We start from the raw sequence: 7,450 nt of genomic DNA on the forward strand, positions 1-7,450 counted from the left end.
CTTGCTCTGTTCAACAGAGTCCTCAAATCTTTCTTTCTCAGTGAAGCTCATTCCCTCCTACCTCATGGAAACTCCATCCTTACTAAGCTAGGGAGCCTATGGCAGCCTGTATACATCCTATTGCATTTCACTCAGTAGCCCTATAGAAATAATGTCCTCCATCATGCTCTCTTAACAGGAACTTAGCAACATCAAGCAGCAGTAAGCAAATTTTAGAATTAAGAAATCCATTCCCTACTTGCAGTTCTGATAATCAGCTGCATCAAAGCTTGAAAAAGTTCAAAAACAAAGCACGGTTTGGGGGGGTTGAGGTTTTTGGGTTTTTTTTGAAACTATAGCTTCTGGTCAGATTTCTGACAGAAAACCTACGTAGTATATGCATATATATTTTTATATAGATATAGATATTTATTTTAATTTTATACTATTATACATATAAGAGAAAAGTGACCCAAGCATTATTCTCTGCACAAAAGAAAAACAAACTTCAGACATCCCCTTCTCCTGCTTATTGCAAACAGTGTTTAGATTGCTTAATTTGGGTTATTGACTGAGGCGCACCCAGCTGCACAGATCCTGGCCCTGCCTCAGGCCACTCCAATTAGCTTAAGAAGAGTTCATTCACACTGAAAGCTAAACATGCCCTTCCTTGGGTGTGAGAGGAAAGTTCCAGAAACTCCTACTATTAAGAAACTCCACAATTAACATAATTCCTGGATCTTGAAATCTGTTCTACTCTCCAGTGGACAGTTAGATTTACAGGTTTCATTAATATTGTTAATCACTAAGAACTTTTTTTTTAGAAAAACACTATCTCCCTCAAATCACCACAAGTTTTAAGTAGGCTTGCAATTCAAACACCATAGCTCTAGTCACCTTCCAAACAGATTTCAGTTTTTTAATTACCTTTTTCCCAACTTACAACACAGTTAGGGACACAGCACTGAAACTACTAGGGAAAGATCATCTTTCTCCACATTAATGGGAGCTAAACATTAATTTGTCAAAAAAATAACATAAGGTGTTGGGCAGGAAAAATAGGTAAAAATCTTTCCAGCTAACCCCACAGTGTTAGGGTTCAGAAGAGACATGGAATGGGTCTGACTGCACCATATTTGTACCTTTGAAAAATAGGGAATAAAAGGTTAAGATGAATACTATTTTCACACAGGATAGGACCAAAGGCAACAGACAAGGAAGGGACCTAGAACAGAGAGAAAATCAGGTGAACAAGGGTCTCAGTATGCTGGCAGAAGAGTGAGTACCCAAACACATAGCTCAAGTTTCAAAACCAAGGCAACAGGCAAGCTCCTGTAGCTGCTGCCTGTAATATACGAACTGCAACAAAAAGCACATGGAGAACAGAGTTGCCTTTTACATTCCAAAGCTTCCTAAAGAATTAGTCTCTTAACAAGCTAGAGAAGTCTGGTCAATTTTGCAAGAGATAGTACAGAAAAAGAATACAAATGGAGAAACATATACCAGTTTGTCACTGCATACTTCAAGTTATTGCAAACCACTGTGACGGGGCTGTCAAAATTTCAGAACACGAGTCAGGTCAGTGAGGTCTCTATCATGAACTACACTTATGTATTTCAAAATGCAGTTGTTATCCTTAGTTAACTTCAAAAAATCGCAAAACAGGATAAAGAACCACTGAAGAACTGCATAGCATAGCAGAGATAATTTTGATCTTAAAATTGAACAGCAATAGTTTTGAACTAAATAACTACTTCTGGGCAGTTTTTCCCATTCCAAATACCCAAGTGTTGAGACATGACATCTGAAAACAACTACATGAAAATGAGAAAGCAGCAAGAGCACAATCCCATAACCTGGCTCAAAGAAAATCCCCAATGATTTCAATGATTTGCCTGTATATAACATCAATATCCAAGCAGTAAGAAACAGAAATAGTAAAAAGATCACAGTGAGAAGTAAACTAACTTATCTGTCTCTTTTATATAACAAAGCGTATTACTGTAACCAAATACAAATGATTTTGAACTGTGAATTACTCTACAAGTAACTACTGAAAATGAAAGTTAATTAATAAAAATGAATGTTTCCACTATGTTCCGAAAAGCTCAAAAGTAAAGGATTCATATCTATTGTATCTCATCAGCTACACAGTAATAGTAAGCCGAAAGTAATACAAAGCAAATCAAGTTTTCAAATAACAGCAGTGCAGATAGAAGCTGGGATGCTGTGCCATGCTTTCTGCCACATGAACTACCATTCTCCCTTGCACATAATAGTCCTAGAAACTTTGTTATTGGAGTAAATTCTGTCAACTTTACTGATAACAATTTCCAGAAACACAAAGTAGGGAACAGTGGTCTGGACCACTTGGAATATCACATCATTTGCTCTGTTTCAATTCATGCTGGTAGTGGTACTCCACATAAGTAACATATTAGAACTACTATAAGAATCTTAGTAAGAGATAAAAACCTAGTAAAGCTTGAAACAGCAGCTGCTAGAACTAGGTTGGAATAGATGCTAAAAGAAAATAGCAGCTGGCAAAGTGAAAAACAACTGCACTTCTCAGTTTCTTTTAATGGTGTATAACATCATATTATTAGCATTCAAGAACTCCACGGAAGGTGTATCCTCCCCATCATGCGAAAGTGAAAACCAAATAAAACACCTGTCAAAACACTACAAAACCTAGGTAAGCGTGACTCTTCAGATTCTCTTAGAAAAATAAATAAATCTTGTTTCCAAATTCACAGCAGCATTTCAGAGTTTGTGTTTTTTATTTTATTTTATTAAAAAATTTAGTATCAGAGCTTTACTAATGATCCCTAGCTTCCCCCACACACACCAAAAAGAACCAAAGGAAAAACAGTGGCAGAGAAATAACAACAAATACTCAATTTGCTGTGGAGCACACCATCAACTAAGAGCTCCTGCAACAGCACCAGTAATATTAAACAAACCTAATGCTTACACTGAATGACCTGTACCTGGGCATATGGTAAGTAGAAGGCTCCAAATGAAAGCATGAGAGGTAATTTGCCATATGCAGCTCAGAAAATGACATACAACCTAGGTAAGCTCCTATGTTCCCGGAAGCATATGACTCACAAGGTTTCTGCAGGCTTGTGAACTCAAGGACAATGTTTGGACTGTTAATGTTTTATCACCAATTCTTACAGTAGTAATGATACAAGTAAGAGTTGCAACAAAACATGCCAGAACATTATCTCTCCACCGCATGCTCATGTCCCACTTAAAAACAGACAAAACATGAAGATGAACCAGCTGATATTATTCTGGCATCACAAGGCCTTTTTAGCCTAACAATTTGCCACTCAGAACACTACTATTGCAACAAATACACTACTACTGCAGTGACAAGGAGCTTTGGCAGACAAAAATTACTCTCCAAATCCAATTTATGAAACTATGGAAGACAAAAAGATGTGCAAGGGAAGTTATCTTTGATTCAATTTCCACTGCATGAGAGTAAGCTGATTTTCTGCCTCTTCACTGGCAGTACAGACAAGATAAAGGAAATGCAGAAGACATAAAAACTGTAAACAAATCTGTAAAAGAACAAAAAGAATATGTCTAATGCATCCATCAGGAAAATCACAGATCTGTCAGAGATGCAAAAAGATCAGAAATTCAGAGATGAAAAAGATACCTAATACTGAAAGAACAGGGAATGAGAAAACCACCCACCTGTCAATTTTACAAGAAAAGAAGCCAGCAACCCACCAAACACTTAGCTTTGACATTTTCTGTGTTGCAAAAAACACGAAACGTAGGGAACTACTACAACTGCTACTGTTTGGTGACAAAAATCTGTTTCCTGAAATACCATATCTGTCATAAACTAATCTAAACCTGTAAAGTAACTTGAGCATAAGGAAATGTGGAGATAAGCAAAAAAGACAGAAAAACTCTTCTCAGAAATTAGTCATATTAAAAAAAAAAAAGAAAAAAGTCTAGACATGGTATTTCAACACCCAAATTTCTGATGGCAAACCTGTACAAGAAAGCAAAATCTAGGATTAAACACCTAGGTTTCCTTTTAGCAAGAGTCAGACATGTTTCAAAAATGACACAGTCTTTCCTTCCTAAATTTGAGATTAAGTGGAATGGCAGAAACTCAGCAGAAGTCAGGATATACGGCCTTTTAGACAGCTAAAGTGGTTTTGTTTGTTTGTTTTTTATCAGCTGATTATCAGTATTTTACCTTTGCAAAGAAGCAGCTTCCAGTGCTGAGGGAATCTGGAACTCACTGGGAATCAGGAACTGAAAACTTCAGCCACACACACCCCCCTGCAAAGTTATGGCAGCTTCTAACACTTTGGTAGCACTGTTGCAAACGTTTCACATTTGCCCATTTTTGGGTGTCTTTACGTACAGGGAGAATCAGGCACCTGAAAAAGGCAAAACCAAAACCTCAAACACTAATTGAAGAACTCACTAAGACAAGCCATTATTAACAATTTTTATAGAAGAGTCAAAAATAAATATCACAATGTAATACAGATTTTTTTCCGAATTCTCCAGACCTTAGGTATTTAAGTCAAACCCTGTCCACTCCCAATTCAGGGCCCAGAGTCCTTTATGGAAGCCAGGTACCTGTGAATGTTCTTCTAGCATAACTACAGCTCTTGTGCATGAAATGCAGTGTCTCAAACCCCTTTTCTTAAGCATACAGATATAAGTTAGGTTGTGGCAGACACTTCTCCATGCCTCCTCTTGAAGCTCAGCCAACATGCGGAAAGGGACACGAGATTTATAGGGAAAAGGTGAAAAGAAAATCGCGCTCCATGGTTTAGAGACCAAAATGTTTACCTAGCAATGGCAAGGAAAACTTGGGATATGGCTCTTATGTATGGAATCTTTTCTTCTTTTTAATTCAAATCCTCACCCCCACCCCCTATCTTATTATTTTATAGTGAGCCAGCACTTCATAAGTCAAGGCTCCCAGGAACATTAAGTTCTGAATCCATTCCTTCATCCAGTTCCTAATGCATGCACTAAAATTCTTTTTCTAATCACAGGAACATCAGTGTTTAGTAAAGTGCAACACTCAGCAAAACTCATATTTGGTAAATTATTTCTAGTTCTGGAAGGACATATAAGACTTTTCAGGCTTTACTATCTTGTGATTTTTCAGGCCCACTCCTCCCAATTTGTCCGCTTAACCTTTGGAAGCTACTCTTCCAACAGGTTTACATATTTTTACCTTGTTGTTATCTAAACTTCCTCATTCAAAAATTGCTAATGCATTTTTAAAAGTTCAACAGCACAGTAGCAAAAATCTGCTTTCACCATGCAACTGCAGAGACAAACAGAAATGAGAAACTCTGAGAAACAACATGCCCCTTACAGACAGTTGTTGCTTATTTTGTTTTACATTACAGAATGCTAAATCCCAACTGTTCTAGGAAACTTAGAATTTTTTGTTATGCTCCTTTCTGCATAGAGACTATAAATCAAAAATGTGCCATCTTTTTGTTGTAAACTTTGCAACTATGCATAAAATGCAAAAGCTTTACTACCGCTTGTTGAAAGACACCACCATGTGGCTCACAGTCACAGGTGACAGTTTTTCACAACAAAGTGCTGCAGGGCAATAAATATGATCAATTTTTTCCCCTTCCAGGAAATAAGACCATGCAATAAACGCATTAATATGATAGAAGATATTCCTGGCAGTGACTCCAGGAGCAGAGGGAAGGAGGAAAAGGGAGTGAGTAAAGAAAAGGTGAAGAATAGAACAAGAGCGGAGGTAAGAGTAATTTTGAGAAGAGGCCAAGCAACTGGCAATAAAGGGTTTGGGGGCGTTGGGTTTGGGGTTCTTTTTTTTTTTTTTTTTTGTCAGGGTATACTGTCTACCTGGAGGAAGACTCAGGTGAATGAGTAATGCACAGTGACTGCACTGTGATTGTGAGTTATGCAGGAAAGGAAGATTAGATTTTTTTTTTATTATTATTATTATTATTTTAAGCCTGATGGCTGATGATCTAGAGGGATGTATTTTGAAAACGGCAGAAGTGGATGTGGCTGCCACGCCGGCGGGGGAGAGGCGGCGGCAGCAGCAACAGCGTACGCAGCCAGGCAGGGAGGGGGCATGCTGGGGGGGGAGGGCTTGGAGGGGGGCGTAGCAAGAATGGGTACCAGCCTGAGGCGGTGCCTGAGGCAAATCCGGAGGGAGCCGGGCAGCGCCCTCGCCACAGCAGTTATCCCAACAGATAGAACATCACCTAGCCCGTTTATTTCGAGAGAAAAGCGAGACTGAAGCCCAGGGGCGGCCGCTCCCTACAAGCGGCCTCCCCGGGCGAAGGGACAAGCGAGCGCAGCTGGGCGGCCGCTCCATACTCACATCGTACCTCCTCCCCACGTCGCGCGTGCCACCAACGCCTCCAACGGCTGCTCTGCCCCCAACCAAGATGGCTGCAAGCTTCTTCTCCCCTATCCAAAACGGCCGCCGGCTGTAGCCGCTACCTACCCAACTTTGCCCAAACTCAAAATGGCTGGCGGGACAGTTGCTTGCTGAGCTCTTTTTTTTTTTTTTTTTTTTTTAAAGAAGGGCAAATGCCCTTCGCTGCCACGTGAGCCGGGCCTGGCCAATGGCGGGTGAGAGGGACAGTACGGCGCCGGCGTTAGCCTCAACCACCCTGACGTGAGGGGAGGGGGGAGCGCAAGGAGACGTTTCCGTGGCTCGCGGAGGCCTCGCTGCCGTTGGGGTTTAAACGCGTCGGGGGGCGCGCGGCCCTGGGGGTCGGCCCGCTCAGGCGCTGCGCCGCTGAGGCGGCAGGCGGGCGGGCGGAGCGCTGCTCGCGGCGGGCGCCCGTGCCCTTGCTGAAGCCGCTGCGTGCCCTCCTCGCCCGCGAGGGGCTGCGGGCCGGCTGCCGCCGGAGCCGAGGTGAGCGCCAGGAGAGCTCCGGGGACAGGGCGGGGGAGCGCCCTCCCCGCCCGCAGCCCCTCGCCCTCAGGAGAGGGGGTGAAGCCTGCGGTGCACGGCCCGCCGGAGCCGGGACTGGCCCGCGGCCCGGCCGCCGAGCCCCGGGAGTACCGAAACGTCCCCGTCCCTTCGCCCTCGGTTCCGCCGTTAGCCCCGAGCCGCCCCTTGCCCGGGGGCGCCGCTGCCCCGACAAGAGTTCGTGGCGCCAGGCCGCTCCGGCACGGGTGGGCTTTAGGTGCCGCGGGGGTCGGTGGCGGACGTGCCACCCTGGGGGCCGGTCACCCGCGGCCCGCCCGTCCCGGCCCCGCAAGCGCGGGGTAGGGCCCCTTCTGCTCCGGGCTGCGCCGCCGCCCGCTGCCGCCTTGCTAGTCGCGCGTGCCGCACAAGCGTGTATTTGCCGAGTCCACTTTGTTCTATGCACCAAGTGGCGTAAAGCGGTGCAACCTCCGTGGCGTGGCGGAGGCGGACCCGGTAGCCTCCCGTCATAGCGTCCTACCTTACCCCTGTGAAGAAGCGAAT

General features: G+C 43.6%; 1 protein-coding gene across 5 annotated transcripts in view; it reads right to left on the reverse strand.

Moving 5' to 3' along the window:
* Positions 1-7,450, reverse strand: part of SLX4IP (SLX4 interacting protein) — an 86,775-nt gene extending 79,325 nt beyond the window's left edge. The window contains exons 1-2 of one of the 5 annotated variants that reach the window (XM_013949865.2): positions 7,428-7,450; positions 4,208-4,394 (exon numbers count right to left, since the gene is read on the reverse strand). The gene's annotated coding sequence lies outside the window, so the exon portion shown is untranslated. Of the gene's footprint in view, positions 1-4,207; positions 4,395-6,349; positions 6,426-7,427 lie in introns of those variants that run through there. The other 4 variants (XM_067292704.1, XM_013949847.2, XM_013949856.2 and 1 more) reach the window with 4 other exon arrangements.

Source organism: Apteryx mantelli, chromosome 3 (genome assembly GCF_036417845.1).
Source record: "Apteryx mantelli isolate bAptMan1 chromosome 3, bAptMan1.hap1, whole genome shotgun sequence".
In the NCBI taxonomy this organism is placed as follows: domain Eukaryota; kingdom Metazoa; phylum Chordata; class Aves; order Apterygiformes; family Apterygidae; genus Apteryx; species Apteryx mantelli.